Source organism: Herpailurus yagouaroundi, unplaced genomic scaffold, assembly GCF_014898765.1.
Source record: "Herpailurus yagouaroundi ecotype Mexico unplaced genomic scaffold, PumYag 67375, whole genome shotgun sequence".
Classification (NCBI taxonomy): domain Eukaryota; kingdom Metazoa; phylum Chordata; class Mammalia; order Carnivora; family Felidae; genus Herpailurus; species Herpailurus yagouaroundi.
Window position 1 is genome coordinate 390,499 of NW_024420192.1, and position 18,393 is coordinate 408,891.

At 39.3% G+C, this 18,393-nt stretch overlaps 1 long non-coding RNA gene and 1 pseudogene across 1 annotated transcript in view; one reads left to right on the forward strand and one right to left on the reverse strand.

The window, feature by feature from the left end:
- LOC121024922 (uncharacterized) overlaps nt 1-16,705 on the reverse strand; it is a 29,697-nt gene extending 12,992 nt beyond the window's left edge. The window contains exons 1-2 of the long non-coding RNA XR_005787876.1: nt 16,611-16,705; nt 6,914-6,924 (exon numbers count right to left, since the gene is read on the reverse strand). This is a non-coding gene — a long non-coding RNA (uncharacterized LOC121024922). The remainder of the gene's footprint in view (nt 1-6,913; nt 6,925-16,610) is intronic.
- On the forward strand, nt 15,171-17,326 carry LOC121024921 (elongation factor 1-alpha 1-like; annotated as a pseudogene).
- The last annotated feature ends 1,067 nt before the right edge of the window (nt 17,327-18,393 follow it).

An 18,393-nucleotide genomic window follows, 5' to 3' on the forward strand; every position in this document is an offset into this window, starting at 1 on the left:
ACAGTTATTAGCCAACCCCCAAGAGAGAACAGGAGAGGTAAGCAAGTGAAAGAAACAGTAAAGAAAGTCACAGATCTCCTCTCCATGATGAGTGGGTGCCTGGAGGTGGAGAGCATCACTGAGTTGCAGTTTTGTTTTCCCCAGGCAGCTGAACTACCTGTAGAGTTTGGAGGGGAGGTGCTTCTATTTCATCTCTCAGAGCTACTGCCCTTGGATCAGGCTCAACTACTTACATCCACTTTTTGCCCCAATCCTCTATCTCCGAGTTTCCTGCACAAATAACCTACTGACAGGCTCTGGGTTTTCACCACCCACTTCAACCCGATTGGTGGCATCCTTCTCAATAAAATTCCTTTGCTTTCCCCCCACCGGCTCCTCTCATCAGCCAGTCCTCTTAGTTGTTCACTGTGTGGTAAGGAGAGGTCACCACTGAATTCCATTGCCCTTTGTTCCCCTTCCTTCTTTCCTCAAGTGTCACTTCTTCACTTTCACCTTTTATATCCAATCCCTCTCCCCTGCTTTCAGTAGCAGGGGATCAAGGATCTTGGTCTTCTGCAAGAATCTCTCTCTTCTCTGTCTGATGGCAAAGTTGCAAGGAAAAAATACTGTTACAGTGAAAGCTAACTCCTCTGAGTCTAAATTAATCCAAAGTTAAGTTGGGCTATTCCCAAGACCAGAGTAAGGAGGGAATGCTGGCATGGGCAACAAAAAATAAACTATCAGTACTCCATCTTCCTCACCCCAAGTTTAAATATAGAATGTCTCAGCTGATGAGGATTTAGGGATCAGAATCTACATTCTTTATTTTTATAGTTGAGGAAAATGAGGCTCAAAGACATACTCTCACTTGCTTGCTGGGTAGGATATGGTATTTGGGAATAAGCATGTGGAAGTCAAGGTCAGAACGGGGGCCAGAATTCAGGTTTCCAGTTTTCCTATCCAGTATGGTCCTTATTGCCACTGCTGATCTCTGCTTTCTTTAACGGAAAAATCTGCAGAGTTGGAAAGGGATTAGGCTGTATGGGTGCCAGTTGGCCAAGAAAGAGACAAAAGAGCAACCAAGTAAGTGCCTTTCTAGGGTGACACTTTGGGCAAGTGGACAGGTCTTTTGAGATTTGTTGTTCAAGTTTACTGTTGCCCCAATTTTTAAATAAAAAATGTCATAATATGGAGCATGCATTCTCTAGTTGCCCATAGCCTCTACAACTCCCTACTGTCTTCTGTCTGGTGACTTAACCCATTTATGTTACAACTCTGACCCCTGGAAAATATTTGATTGGTCAACTAGAGTAACTTGAGGGAAGGGACTAGGCCAAATTCAGTATCTATCACCAAATGGAAATGGTAGGGAGAAAGCATTGGAAATTCCCACCCACATACCTGAAGGTTTATCGTTTTGTGACTGCCTGTCACAACTTTTAAAGACTACACTTGACCTTCAGAAAAAAAATTTATATCATCTGGATATAAATATGTGTATTGTGGAGAGCAGCTGCCAAGAAGAGAATGGAAGAGACAAGGAGTGATTTATTAAGAACTCTCCTTTCTCATGAACCTAGAGGACATTATGCTAAGTGAAAGAATCCAGATACAGAAGAACAAATATACTTTATGTAAGTGATATATAAATACACTTTATATAAATGATACCACTTATATGAGGAATCTAAAATAGACTCATAGAAACAGAGTTTCTATGAGAACAGACTGGCAGTTGCTAGGGGTTGAAGGGAGGGGGAAATGGGCACAAAGTTTCAGTTATGCAAGATGAATAAATCCTAGAGATCTACTGTGCAGCATAGTGCCCAGAGTTAACAATACTGTATTGTATTTGCTAAGAAGGTAAATCTTATATTAGCTTACCACAAAAACATAATAAGAGGATGGGAGGAAAGTTTTGGAGGTAATTGATATATGTTTATGGAATAGACTGTGGTGATGGCTTCATGGGTGTATACCTATCTCCAAACTCATCATGTTGCATGCATTAAATATGTACAGCTTTTTGTGTGTCAATAATACCTCAGTAAAATGGTTTTTACAAAGTGGTAAATAAGGTGGGGCGGGGAGGGAACTGACCTCGTTCCTCTTAAAATTCCTGCCTGGGTTTCTTATTGTGGTGATGGTACAGCCAAAGGGCATACCTACAATCTGAACTGCACAATAACAATATGATATTATAACTCTGTGGCACTTTAGTTTGAAATGTTATCCTTTTCTTACATGTATAAATACTCTCATTTATCTTAACTAATATATAACCCTGTCAGTTAGATGGAGCAAAGAGGAGGAAACATGTTCAGAGAGGTTATTTGTCCAAGGTCATAAATATGTGAATAGCCAATAGGCTCCCAGCTTTACTCCTGACTTCTAGTCTGACCCTTTCTACTATACTAAGCTGATATTTTTCTGGAAGTGTTTCATTTGTGAGTATGTCTTGTCTTCACAACGAGTCTATGAACGTTTGGAAGGCAGGGATCACATATTACTCACCTCTGTATTCCTTGAAGCAGCAACCATAGAGTCTTGCATGAAGCACTCAATTATTTCTGGTTAATTGGTTAGCCAATATATCCACTCTGTCTTGTTCCCAATACGGGATATCATTTATCTGTAACTTCTAAGTGTCCATTTTTAATCTTTAATTTTAATAAACTTTTGCTGGGTGTAAAAATACATTTGCAAGGTACTCTGCTAGGCCCTGCTCTGGAAATTAAAGCTGTAAGTAAGCTAGCGTCTCTGTACTCAATTAGCTTAAAGTTTTGTTAGAGGTGCCAAAAGGCAGGAGAAATAGAGGGATAAAAATAAGAGAAAGGCCCTAGGACCCTGTCCTCTCTCTTCATTCCAAGTATCAGGTCGGGCTCATTTGTGCAAGTTACTATGATCACAGGACAAGTTTAAGTTTCTATTAAAATTATTGTCTTTCTAGAAATGAGCTATTTTAGATCTAGGCTTTGTCTTTCCTGGGGAATGGAAGTGAGGGGCTGAGAGAAGACATGGTCTCAAATCAGTGGTAGAACGTTCTGAGGACAACCTGGCCAAATTTACTATGGAGATAGGCTTATTCTTCTGAAAGCAAAATTTGCCCCTGTTGTGGTTATTCTATCTAAAATGGCTACTTAGAGTGAGTACTTCATGAGCAGGGGATACGTTCTTCTCCAAGAGGCCTCAGTGCCCTTTACAAAACAATTTACCACCATTTTCCTTGCCTCTCCTGACCCTGATTAATGTATTCACAAAGTCTTAACTGAGCACCGAGCCAGGTAATATTATGGGAAATACAGAGATTTAAAAGTGTAGACTCTTCAAACTTTCACTTTTTGCAAATAACATGATACTGTATATGGAAAACCCAAAATATTCCACCAAAAAACTGCTAGAACTGATCCATGAATTCATCAAAGTCGCAGGATATAAAATCAATGCACAGAATCAGTTGCATTTCTATACTCAAATAATGAAGCAACAGAAAGAGAAATCGAGGAATCGATCCCATTTACAATTGCACCAAAAACCATAAAATAAGTAGGAATAAATCTAATCAAAGAGGTGAAAAATCTATACATTGAAAACTATAGAAAGCTTATGAAAGAAATTGAAGAAGAAACCAAAAAAAAAAAAAAAAAAAAAAAGGAAAAATACTCCATGCTCCTGGATAGGAAGAATAAATATTGTTAAAATGTCAATATTACCCAAAGCAATCTACATGTTCAATGCAATCCCTATCAAAATAACACAAGCATTCTTGACAGGACTAGAACAAACAATCCTAAAATTTGTATGGTACCAGAAAAGACCCCAAATAGCCAAAGCAATCTTGAAAAAGAAAACGAAAGTGGGAGGCATCACTATCCCGGACTTCGAGATGTATTACAGAGCTGTAATCATCAAGACAGTATGGTACTGGCACAAGAACAGACACTCAGATCAGTGCAACACAATAGAGAACCCAGAAATGGACCCACAAATGTATCGCCAACTAATCTTTGACAAAGCAGGAAAGAATATCCAATGGAATAAAGACAGTCTCTTCAGCAAGTGGTGCTGGGAAAACTGGACAGCGACATGCAGAAAAATGAACCTGGAACACTTTCTTACACCATACACAAAAATAAACTCAAAATGGATGAAATACTTAAATGTAAGACAGGAAGCCATCAAAATCCTCGAGGAGAAAGCAAGCGAAAACCTCTTTGATCTTGGCCACAGCAACTTCTTACTCAACACGTCTCCAGAGGCAAGGGAAACCAAAGCAAAATTGAACTATTGGGACCTCATCAAAATAAAAAGCTTCTGCACAGCGAAGGAAACAATCAGCAAAACTAAAAGGCAACCGACAGAATGGGAGAAGATACTTGCACATGACATATCAGATAAAGGGTTAGTATCCAAAAATCTATAAAGAACTTACCAAACTCAACACCCAAAAAACAAATAATCCAGTGAAGAAATGGGCAAAAGACATGAATAGACACTTCTCCAAAGAAGACATCCAGATGGCCAACCGACACATGAAAAAATGATCAACGTTGTTCATCATCTGGGAAATACAAATCAAAACCACATTGAGAGACCACCTCACACCTGTCAGAATGGCTAACATTAACAACTCAGGCAACAACAGATGTTGGCGAGGATGCGAAGAAAGAGGATCTCTTTTGCACTGCTGGTAGGAATGCAAGCTGGTGCAGCCACTCTGGAAAGCAGTAGGGAGGTTCCTCAAAAAATTAAAACTAAAACTACCCTATGAACCAGCAATTGCGCTACTAGGTATTTATCCAAGGGATACAGGTGTACTGTTTTGAAGGGACACATGCATCCCAATGTTTATAGCAGAACTATCGACAATAGCCAAAGTATGGAAAGAGCCCAAATGTCCATCAATGGATGAGTGGATAAAGAAGATGTGGTATATATATGTATATAATGGAGTATTACTTGGCAATCAAAAAAATGAAATCTTGGGGTGCCTAGGTTGCTCAGTTGGTTAAGCATCCAACTTTGGCTCAGATCGTGATGTCGCAGTTTGTGAGCTCGAGTCCTGCATCATCAGGCTCTGTGCTGACAGCTTGGAGCCTGGAGCCATCTTCGGATTCTGTGTCTCCCTCTCTCTCTGCCCTTCCCCCGCTTGCACTCTGTCTCTCTCCCTCAAAATAAACAAATGTTAATAAAAACATTAAAAAAGAAAGAATGAAATCTTGCCATTTGCAACTACGTGGATGGAACTAGAGGGTATGAAATGAAGTGATATTAGTCAGTCAGAGAAAGACAAATATCATATGACTTCACTCATATGAGGACTTTAAGATGCAAAACAGATGAACATAAGGGAAGAGAAGCCAAAATAATATAAAAACAAGGAGGGGAACAAAACATAAGAGACTCAAATATAGAGAACAGAGGGTTGCTGGAGGGGTTGTTGGAGGGGGGATGGGCTAAATGGATAAGGGGCTCAAGGTATCTACTCCTGAAATCATTGTTGCACCATGTGCTAACTAACTTGGATGGAAATTATAAAAAATAAATAAATTATAGATAATAAATAAATAAAACTAAAAAAATTTTAGACTCTTAAGCCCTTTCTGATCTAGAGGGAGAAAAGACTAAAGTGAATAAAAAATAGGTTCCACACAAAGCAGATGTATTCCAAGAACAAAATGAGTGGTACTGATAGTTCATATTATAGTTCCGAGACGGGAAAGATTCTGTGGTCACAAAAGTTTTCAAGACTAAAGTCTTAAAGGATGGGTAACATTTAGAGTGGTAGAAGAAGGGAGGCAGGCAAGGGCAGCCCAGGCAAAACTCAAGATATACAGTATGGCTATGATGATATACTATGTAAACTGCTTTTAGGTAAAGTAGAGGGAGGGTAGTGAGAAATGAAGCTGGACCAGACATAGGCACACAGGAATGGTTTGATCTAACTAAAGAGCTGGGACTTTAATCAGGAAGCAATGGCAGCTGTTTGGTATTTACAGCCTTGACTGCACTGTCACTTCTATACGTTCCAGCTCCTCTACTGGATTCTAAGCTACTTCAAGATGAGAATGGTATCCTATATTTTTATAACTCCAGAGTGCTTGGCAGTGTAAATGAAGGGCCCTGAGATAATGCGGTGGAGTTGGCAGTTGGTTTATGAACTGAATTCCTGATTTTGTTTATATGTTAAATCAGGTGTATGAGACGAAAAAGGTCACACTATCCACTTGAAAATTCAAGATAAGTAAAAAACAAGGGGCGCCTGGGTGGCGCAGTCGGTTAAGCGTCCGACTTCAGCCAGGTCACGATCTCACGGTCCGTGAGTTCGAGCCCCGCGTCAGGCTCTGGGCTTATGGCTCAGAGCCTGGAGCCTGTTTCAGATTCTGTGTCTCCCTCTCTCTCTCCCCCTCCCCCGTTCATGCTCTGTCTCTCTCTGTCCCAAAAATAAATAAACGTTGAAAAAAAAAAAACAACTGAAAACTTGAGATGAACTTGAGTGAGAGAGAGAGAGGTCCTCTGGCTTTTATGAAATCAAGGCCTCTTTAAGGAATGGCAAGTGTCCTTGAGGAATTCAAGTTTTGCTCTCAAGGCCCTAACTAAAGGTAATAAGAGAGGTCTTATGACTTGTTCTCCTTAAGTGCTTGTAAACTGTTATGCAAAGTTATTGTAGGGCAAATAGCCTCCCTGCAACCTCTAAAATTATATTTTGTACAGTCTCTAACTTACAAATGTTTGATTCACAAATGGCACTTTCAGGCACCTGGGTGGCTCAGTCAGATGAGCATCCGATTCTTGATTTTGGCTCAGGTCATGATCTTGCTGTCATGGAATTGAGCCCCATGTTGGGCTTCATGCTGAGTGGAGCCTTCTTGGGATTCTCTCTCTACCTCTCTCTCTGCCCCTCCCCCACTAGCGCATATGTGTGCACATGTACACGTGTGTGCTCTCACTCTCAAAATAAATAAATAAACGTTAAAAAACAAAACAAAAAACAAATTGCACTTTCATGCAAACATCTACTGCCATCTCTGCCCTTCCCCACCCGTACTTACTTCCCTGTTCTCCAAGGCCTCTGATAGCACTGCAGTTGAGCCACTGAGAAGAAAATAAAATAAATGTTCAGAAAATCTGTAGGAGGAAGAAACAAAGCTGAAATAAATAGGAACAGCTTAGGGGACATAAAGAAGGTAGAAGTAAGCTCCCAAATAGGTCTTGCCCTTTTCCCCAAAATATCTTTCATCAATGGCCTGAATTATTCTCATGAATTTGTTATACTGCCTGAAAATAAACTATATGGAATCACATTTAGATTAATAAGCACCTTCTTTCTATGTATACAAATACCTCTAGGAGAGTTAGAGAAGCTACTAGACTTTTACTTATTAGTATTGCTGTGCCAAATAATGACCCATTACCTACAGGCTAATAATTAGCTTACTTTGCCTCATGGCACATGAATATTAGGATACCTGGAACTGGGAGTTTGGGTTATGGTAGAGAGGGTAGGTCACTCTGTGAGGCCTAGCAGACTTTAGTGGTATGGTAGGCAGAAATTTAAGATGGCCTCCTAAGATTCCTGGGTTCCTTGTGTACACACACCTTCTCCCAGTTATTTGATCAAACACTGATCTAGTACTGCTGTGAATGGATTTTGCAGATGAAACTAAAGTCCTAAATTGCTTGACCATAAAATAGAGAGATTATGTGAGTGGGCCTGATGTAGCCAGTGAGATCTTTCTTTAAGAGTAGAAAGTTTTCTCCAACTAGTGACAGAACAGGAAGCCAGAAACTTGAAGTACTAGTGGCATTTGATGCATAAGACGTTTTTGTTGTTGGTTTGAAAATAGAGGAGGATAAGTGAAAAGAAATGTGAGCAGCCTCTTGGAGTGGAGAGTGAGTAGCCCCTGATTGACAGCTTGAAGGAAAATAGGGACCTCAGTTGTTTCCTTAACAACCTGACTGCACATGGAAGAAGACCCTGAGGCCCAGATGAGAACTGTAGCCCTGGGCAATAACCTTTATTTTAACCTTGTGAGGCCTGAGCAGAGGATTCAGCTAAGCTATACCAGACCCCTAATCCATGGGAACTGTGAGATAATAAACGGCTGCTACCTTAAGCCACTAGGTTTATGTTATTTTGTTATGTTAGCAATAGAAACTGGTACAAATGTGATCTCCCTAGGATTAATCTGAGGATTTTGGCACCCAAGACTCTGGAAAGAGGAGCTCTATAAAGCAAGGGGCTACAAAAAACAAACTTACCTATTTGAATATTTTGCTGATGGACTGGCTTTCTGTTCAAGAAAGGGAAGCTAACTCACTTCCTTCCTCCCTCTATACTCCATACCATAAGCATGACCTTCTTCTTCTAAGACCCAAGGCTCAGATCAGTCCTGTTATCGCTATGGTTCAGTTCTACAAAAGTTAAACAGATTTTTACGGTCTGGCCAGAGAACTTAATTACTATGTATAATGTTGTTTCTATGGGAAAATACACTCTTCTTTTTAAAGTTTATTTATTTTTTGAGACAGAGAGAGAGAGAGAGAGCACATGCGCATGCATGCACATGCAAGCAGGAGAGGGGCAGAGAGAAAGGGAGAGAAAGAGAATCCCAAGGGGACTCCACATTGTTAGCAGAGCTGAACACAGGGCTTGAACTCACAAACCGTGAGATCATGACCTGAGCTGAAATCAAGAATCAGACGCTTAACCGACTGAGCCACTCAGTCACCCTGGGAAAATGCATTCTCAGTTCCCAAGAACTTAAAATCAAGTTTTTGGAACAAAACCCACTCATTCTAAAAATGGACTGTACTCATTTTAATAGAATATAAAGCTGTAAGCCAAGGGGGTATATATATCTGTAGAGCACAAAGCACCTGAGAGCTGGTATTTGGGAGTGTGAAGGGGAGAGGAGGAATCAGTCTTTTAGCAAGGCCATATATAGTGTAGCGTATCATGGATCTAGACCCTAGTTGCCTGTGTTTAAATTCTAGCTCTGCCACTTGCCAGTTGTGTGACTTTAGTCAAGTTGCTTAATTTCTCAGTGCCTCCTGTTCTCCATGTAAATAATGGGATAAAAGTACCATCTCATAGGGTTTCTGAACAAATAAAAGAGCAGATATATGTAAAGCTCTTAGACTAATATCCAGCACACAACATAAGTGTTAGTTATTACTATTATAAATCCTCAGAAACTTTTTTATAGTCTCTTTTGCTTCAGCTTCTTTAGACATACCAGTTAATTTAAATCAGTTCAGGGCTGCCTGGCTGGCTTAGTTGGTGGAGCATGCAACTCTTGATCTCAGTGTTGTAAGTTTGAGCCCCACGTCGGGTGTAGAGATTACTTAAAAACAAAATCTTGGAATAAAAATATCTAAATCAGTTCATCTCTTAAGCTTTAGTTATTTTAGCATACAGGAATTTACAGTCTTGGAATATTAGGACCATCTTTAAACCATTCCACCTAAGGCCAAGTTATGATGTTCCTTTTATGTAAACCAAATACTATCTACCTCAGTAGATAAGGCCAAGTTATGATGTTCCTTTTATGTAAACCAAATACTATCTACCTCAGTAGAGGCCTTATGTCTTTCTGTGTGGCCATCAATGAAGAGCAATTCTTGTTTGTTTGTTTACTCGTTTTAAGTAGAAGAGTGTAAAAGTGAGGAGACCAAACCTGGAGATGATTTTTAAGACCTCAGTCTTTAGGGTATACCTAGAATCTAAGTTTAAAGTGTGACAGAGAGAGACAGAGCATGAGTGGGGAAGGGGCAGAGAGACAGAGGGAGACACAGCACCCAAAGCAGGCTCCAGTCTCCCAGCTGTCAGCACAGAGCCCCATGCAGGGCTCAAACCCACGAACCACGAGATCATGACCTGAGCCAAAGTCCAGCGCTTAAACGACTGAGCCACCCAGGCGCCCCTCCTTTGTCCCTTTCAAGTGTTGGCTGTGGTTTTGGAAATATACAGGAAAGCAGATTTTGAGGGGTGTGAGGGAGGACAGAAAATTAAACCCATCCCGTTGTACCTACCTCTTATTGCTCCAGCACTGTATGCCAAGGAGAATAGGCAAGCCCCTGTGTGTGAGAGGTTGCAGGATATAGTGAAAAGATTATGAAACCTGAATTCTAGTCCTAACCACCATTTAGTATAATCTCAGTTTCTCATTGGTAAGATGAGAATAGCAATCTCTGCTCTAAAAGGTGAAATGATTGTTGCGAACATCCAATGAAATCATGGGTGTGAACATGCTTGTAAACTGTAAAGCACTGTGCAAACCTCAACACTTCCCCTCCTCTGTGCACTATCTCATGTGTTTATTACAATACTTGGCACTATACAAAATCAAGTCTTTACTGGTCTATCTCACCTACCAGTTATGAAGTCAGTGAAGGTATGGAACTTGTCGGTCCTTTTCACTGCTATACCCCAGTATCTAGTCCAGAGCCTGACACAAAGTAGGTAGGTATTCAATAAATATTAAATTGATCATAAGAAATTCATATTTAAAAAGGCAGAGTTTGCTTTTATGGCCCTCAATATTTTTTTCCCCGGGCTTCAGTTTCCTTCAGTGCTCCTTCAATTTCAGAGCCCTGCTGTCTGGCACTTTCCTATTTAAAAATGCTCTGGGGAAAATAACCAATAACTTTACTTACAAGATGTCAATCACTGGGATATTTTCCTCTTCCTCTTGAGGAATTAGCATTCTATTTTATTTTATTTTTATCTAAAATTTTTTTAATGTTTATTTTTGTGAGAGAGAGAGAGACAGAGTGCAAGTAAGGGAGGAGCAGAGAGCTCTGAGCTGTCAACACAGAGCTCGACACAGGGCTCAAACTCACAAACTGCAAGATCATGACCTGAGCCAAAGTTGGACGCTTGACTGAGACACCCAGGCACCCCACATTCTTTTCAAAAAATATTTTATTTTTGGGGAGCTGGGTGACTCAGTTGGTTTAGCATCCAACTCTCAACTTTGGCTCAGGTCATGATCTCATGGTTTGTGGGTTCAAGCCCCACATAGGTCTCTGCACTGTTAGTGTGGAGCCTGCTTGGGATTCTCTCTCTCTGTTCTCTACCGCTCTCTCCATCTCTCTCTCTCTCTCTCTCTCTCTCTCAAAATAATTAAATAAATAAACTTTAAAAATAAAATGAAATTTAAAATGAAATAAATATTTTATTTTTAAGTAATCTCTACACCTAACATGGGGCTCAAAAACAACCCCGAGATCAAGAGTCGTATGCTCCACCAACTGAGCCAACCAGGTGCCCCAAGGAATTAGCATTCTAATAGGAGTGAAGAACTTAGGCTAATCTCTAATGGTTGGAACTTCAGGCAATTGTGGGCAATATATGAGTTTATGCAAGAAGCCTTTGGGAGTCACTGATTTCCAGAGCCAGGTAGGGTGAAATATGGCACTTACCTTGAATGCAAAATTTAAGAGAGCATCAAAATGCCAGTAATCAAGATCATAATATTTTAATATTTGTTTGCTTTTTTAGTTTTATTGAGATACAATTTACATATCATAAGTCTTACTCATTTAAAGTGCACAATACAGAGGTGCCTGGCTGGCTCAGTTGGTAGAGCATGTGACTCTTGATCTCAGGCAGGGTTATAAGTCCAAGCTCCATGTTGGGTGTAGAGTTTACTTTAAATAAATAAATAAATAAATAAATAAATAAATAAATAAATTCATTAAAAAATAAAGTGCACAATACAATAGTGTTTATTATATTTACAGAGCCATGCAGCCATCACCATAATTTACTTTTAGTACATTTTCATTGCCCCAAAAGGAAACCTTGTACCCACTGAGTCGGTTCCCATTCCCCTTAAGCCCTAACCTCTCTCCTCCCAGTCCTAAGTAACCACAAATATTTTGTGTCTCTATAGGTTGGTCTATTCTAGACATTTCATGTAAGTGAAATTATAAAATATGTGGTGTTTTGTGATTAGCTTCTTTAACAAATTAAAGTATGCTTTCAAAATTCATCTATTGTGTAGGTGTACATTGTGTTTATCCATTCATTAGTTGATGGACATTTGACTTATCTCCACTTTTTTTTAAGTTTATTTATTTATTTTGAGAGGGACAGAGACAGTGTGAGTGGGGCAGGGTCAGAGAGACAGGAAGAGAGACAGAATCCCAAGCAGGCTCCGTGCCGTCAGCACAGAACCCAATGTGGAGCTTGAACCCACAAAGCTGTGAGATCATGACCTGAGCTGAAACCAAGAGTTGGATACTTAACTGAACTCCCCAAGAGCTCCCCCCCCACCCTTTTCGACTATTATGAATAATGCTGTTATGAACAAGTTGTTGTGTGGACATGTTTTGTGTGGACACGTGTGGGCATACGTAGGAGAACTGTTGGGTCATATGTTAACTCTAGGTTTAACTTTTTGAGGAACTGCCAAACTATCCCTCATTTTACATTCCCACCAGAAAAAATATATATGAGGGTTTCGATTTCTTCACATTTTTGCCAATGCTCATTTTCATTTTGGTTACAGTCATTCTAGTAGGCATGAACACAGAAATGCAATATTTTTTTAATTAAAATTAATGCAAAAGTCGATGATGAACAAAATATTGAAATTTTTAATAAAGATGGAACCTGTAGTGCTGTGCTGAGCCATATTAGAGCCTGAGAGGTAAAAGGAAATATGTGTGTTCCCATACACTTGTTTCTATTTCTTTTGAATGGCCATGAAAAAAAACAACTTTGAAAGTACACTTTATGAATGTGAAAAGATATGAATATTCTTCCTGAATTTGAAAATAAATTAAACAGAAAAGTAAATAAATTGGAAATTTACAAATCAACAGATAAGAGCATCAGTTATTATGGAGAAAGCACATATCAAATAGAAATTAAGGAAATTATACATGTCATTATACATAATGAATCATACATAATTTCACATTTGAAATGGAGATATAAAAAATTAAATGAAGTACCCTAACAATTTTAATTTCTTTTTTAAATTTTATTTTTTAATTTACATCCAAATTAGCATATAGTTCAACAATGATTTCAAGAGTAGATTCCTTAATGCCCCTTACCCATTTAGACCATTCCCTCTCCCACAACCCCTCCAGTAACCTTCTGTTTGTTCTCCATATTTAAGAGTCTCTTATGTTTTGTCCCTCTCCCTGTTTTTATATTATTGTTTCTCTTCCCTTATGTTCATCTGTTTTGTCTCTTAAAGTCCTCATATGAGTGAAGTCATATGTTATTTGTCTTTCTCTGACTGACTAATTTTGCTTAGCATAATACTCTCCACTTCCATCCATGTAGCTGCAAATGGCAAGACTTCATTCTTTTTGATTGCCAAGTAATACTCCATTGTGTATATATATACCACATCTTCTTTATCCATTCATCCATCAATGGACATGTGGGTTTTTTCCATACTTTGGCTATTGTTGATAGTACTGTTATAAACAACAGATGTTGGCAAGCATACGAAGAAAGAGGATCTCTTTTGCATTGTTGGTGGGAATGCAAGCTGGTTCAGCCACTCTGGAAAACAGTATGGAGGTTCCTCAAAAAATTAAAACTAGAACTACCCTATGACCCAGAAATTGCACTACTAGGTATTTATCCAAGGGATACAGGTGTGTTGTTTCAAAGGGACATATGCACCTCAATGTTTATAGCAGCACTATCTGAAATAGTTTTAAGGTGCTTGCAAAATTAGAACAACATAAACTATCAACAATTGACTCAAGAAGAAATAAAACATTTGAATATAACTTTAAAAGTGAAAAGAAGAATTAGTAATCCAAGAAAAGCCCATAAAAAGAAGCTTAGGCCCAGATGGCTTCACTGGTTAATTCTACCAAATATTTAGAGAAGAATTAATAGTCCTTTACAAACTCTTCCAAAAAATAGAAGAGGAGGGAACAATTTCTGACTCATTCTCTAAGACCAGAATTACCCTGATACCAAAACCAGAGAAAGACATTAGAAAACTACAGACCAATATCTCTTATGAATATAAACACAAAAATCTCCAGCAAAATACTACTGAATAGAACCTGGAAACAGATAAAGGGGATCATATGTCATGAAAAAGTGGAATTTATTGTAGAAATATTAGATTGGTTCAACATATAAAAATCAATCACCCTATTAATAGAATAAAGTGCAAAAACCACATGATCATCTCAGTAGATGTATGAAAAAACCTTCAACAAAATCCAAATCTTTCCATGGAAAAAAAAAAACGCAACAAAGTAGGAATAGAAGGGAACTTACACAAACTGAAAAAGAGCATCTTTGGTAGACTAGATAATGGCACCTGTCCTAATCCCTTGAAAGTGTGAGCATGTTACACGGTAAAATAGACTCCACAAAATGTGATTAAGATGTTGAGATGCGGAAATTATGCTGGATTATTTGGGTGGGCCCAATGTAATCACAAGTTTCCTTATAAGAAGGAGGCAGGGGATCAGAGTCAAAGAGAGAAGGTGAGAGATTATAGATGATGCTACACTGCTGGATTTGGAGATGGAGGAAGGGTCCCATGAGCCCAGGGTCCCATACAGCCTCTAGAAGCAAGAAAATGCAAAGAAATAGATTCTTCCCTAGAGCCTCCAGAAGGAACAAAGACCTGGTGACATCTTAATTTTAACTAAGTGCAACTGATTTCATATTTCTGACCTCAGGGAATGTTGAGAATAACTTTGTGTTACTTTCAGTCACTAACTTTGCAGTAACTTATTATAGTGGCAACGGGAAGCTAATACAGCACCAAAAAAATCCTTTCTTTTTTAGATTAGGAATAAACCAAGGATGTTTTCTCTCACCACTTCTGTTAAGCCTTGTAGTAGAGATTCTGTCCAGGGCAATTAGGCAAGTAAAAGAGATAAAATGCAGCCATATTAAGAAAGAAGTAAAACTATATCTACTTTCAAATGACATAATCTTGTACATAGACAATCCTAACAAATCCATAAAAAATACTAGAAGTAGAACTGATAAACCATTTTGATAAGGTTGTACAACAAAACCAATATACAACAATCAGTTGTATTTTCACACATTTGCATAAATAATCTGAAAATGAAATTAAGAAAACAATTTTATTTAAAATAGTATCAAAAACACTTAAGAATAGGCAATAGGTTTGCAGCCAAAACACAAGTGTCATGAAAACCACTGCTAAACCTAAACTAAAATGGGAAAGGAAAAGATTCATATCACCATCATCATCATTGGACATGTAGATTCAGGCAAGTCTACCACCACTGGTCATCTGATCTACAAGTGTGGTGGGATCGACAAAAGATCTATTGAAAAATTTTAAGAAGGAGGCTGCTGAGATGGGAAAGGGCTCCTTCAAGTATGTCTGGGTGTTGGATAAAATGAAAGATGAAAGTGAATGTGGTATCACCATTGATATCTCCCTGTTGAAATTCAAGACCAGCAAGTATTATGTGACCATCATTGATGCCCCAGGACACAAAAGCTTTATGAAAAACATGATTACAGGGGCACCTGAGTGGCTCAGTTGGTTAAGCATCTGACTTCAGCTTAGGTCATGATCTTGCGGTTCACGAGTTCAAGCCCCACGTAGGGCTCTGTGCTGACAGCTCAGAGCCTGGAGCCTGCTTCCGATTCTGTCTTCCTCCCTCTGTGCTCCTCCCCCACTCATGCTCTGTCTCTGTCTCTGTCTCTCTCTCAAATATAAATTTAAAAAAACATTAAAAAAAACATGATTACAGACACATCTCAAGCTGACTGTGCTGTCCTGATTGTTCCTGCTGGTGTTGGTAAATTTGAAGCAGGTATCTCCAAGAATGGGCAGCCTGTGAATATTACCTTCTGGCTTACAACTTGTTGGTGGTAACAAAGTGGATTCCACTGAGCCACCCTATGGCCAGGAGAGATATGAGGAAATCGTTAAGTCAGCACCTATATTAAGAAAATTGGCTACAACTCCGACACAGTAGCATTTGTGCCAATTTCTGGCTGGAATGGTGACAACATGCTGTAACCAAGTGCTAACGTGCTTTGGTTCAAGGGATGGAAAGTCACCCATAAAATGGCAATGCCAGTGGAACCACACTGTTTGAAGCTCAGGATTGCATTCTGCTACCAACTCGTCCAACTAACAAGCCCTTGCATCTACCCCTTTAGGATACCTACAAAATTGGTTGTATTGCTACTGTCCCTGTGGGCCAAGCGGAGACTGGCATTGTTAAGCCTGGCATGGTGGTCACCTTTGCTTTAGTCAATGTTACAACTGAAGTAAAGTCTGTTGAAATGCACCACAAAGCTTTGAGTGAGGCTCTACCTGGGGACAACGTGGGCTTCAATGTCTAGAATGTATCTGTCAGGGCACCTGGGTGGTTCAGTTGGTTAAGCATCTGACTCTTGGTTTCAGCTTAGGTCATGATCTTGCAGTTTCATGGGTTCGAGCCCCACATCAGGCTCTGTGCTGTCAGCACAGAGCCTGCTTGGGATTCTCTCTTTACTTCTCTCTCTGACCCTCCCCGACTCGTGCTGTCTGTGTCTCTCTCAAAATAAATAAGTCAACTTTAAAAAAAAAGAAAAAGAATGTATCTGTCAAAGATGTCTGTCATGGCAATGTGGCTGCTGACAGCAAAAATGACACATCAATGGAAGCAGCTGGCTTCACAACTCAGGTGATTATCCTGAACCATCCAGGCCAAATCAGTGCTAGATATGCACCTGTGCTGGATTGTCACACAGGTCACATTGCTTGTAAGTTTGCTAAGCTGAAGGAGAAGATTGATTATCGTTCTGGAAAAAAAGGTGGAAGATGGTCCTAAGTTCTTGAAATCTGGTGATGCTGCCATCATTGATATGGTTCCTGGCAAGCCTATGTGTGTTGAGAGCTTCTTTGAGTATCCTCCTCTGGGTCGTTTTGCTGTTCGTGACATGAGACAGATGGTTGCTATGGCTGTCACCAAAGCAGTGGACAAGAAGGCAGCTGGAGCTGGCAAGGTCACCAAGTCTTCCCAGAAAGTTCAGAAGGCTAAATGAATATTATCCCCCGAACCTGCCATTCCAGTCTTTATCAGTGGTGAAAGAATGGTCTCAGAATTGCTTGTGTCAATTGGCCATTTAAGTTTAATAGTAAAAGACTGGGTAATTATAACAATGCATTGTAAAACCTTCAGAAGGAGAATATTTTGTGGATCATTTGTGTGTGTGTGTGTGTGTGTGTGTGTGTGTGTGTGTGTGTGTGTGGCAGTTTTAAGTTATTAGTTTTTAAAATCAGTACTTTTTAATGGAAACAACTTGACCAAAAATCTGTCACAAAATTTTGAAACCCATTAAAACAAAAGTTTAATGAGAAAAAAAAAACACTTGGGAATAAATTTAACAAAAAAGTACAAAACTTGTACATAGAAAAAAGTACAAAATGTCATTGACAGAAATTTAAGAGGACCTAAATATGTGGGAAAACATTCAATGCTCATGGATTAGAAGACTTAATATTGTTTAGATATCAATACTCCCCCAAATTTTGAACACATTTAACACAATCCCTATAAAAATCCCAGCTTGGGGGCGCCTGGGTGGCGCAGTCGGTTAAGCGTCCGACTTCAGCCAGGTCACGATCGCGCTGTCCGTGAGTTCGAGCCCCGCGTCAGGCTCTGGGCTGATGGCTCAGAGCCTGGAGCCTGTTTCCGATTCTGTGTCGCCCTCTCTCTCTGGCCCTCCCTCGTTCATGCTCTGTCTCTCTCTGTCCCCAAAAAAATAAATAAACGTTGAAAAAAAAATTAAAAAAAAATCCCAGCTTGATTATTTCAAAAATTGCCAAGCTGATCCTAAAATTAATATGAAACTACAGGGGCACCTGAGTGGCTCAGTTGGTTAAGCGTCTGAGTCCAGCTCAGGTCATGATCTCATGGTCTGGGGGTTTGAGCCCCACGTCGGGCTCTGTGCTGACAGCTTGGAGCCTGGAGCCTGCTTTGGATTCTGTGTCTCCCTCTCTCTCTGCCCCTCCCCTGCTCATGCTCTGTCTCTGTCCCTCCCTCTCAAAAAATAAACATTAAAAAAAAAAAAAGAAACTACAAAGGACCAGAATAGCTAAAAATGATCTAGAAAAAGGAACAAAGTTGTAGCATTCGCACCTCTTGATTCTAAAACTCACTTCAAAGCTACAGTAAGGTTTGTGGTAGAGACATAACATTAGAAATATAAGTAAATAAAATAGAATTGAGAGTTCAGAAATAAAATCTTCACATTTTATGCTCAATTTTCTACAAAGAAAGACTAGTCTTTTAAACATATGGTGCTGGAACAACTGAATATTTACATGCAAAAGAAAGAAGTTGGATCTCTATCTTCCACAATATACAAAAACTAATTCAATTAAAGATCTAAATGTAAATGTGAAAACTATAAAAGTCTTAGAAGAAAACTTA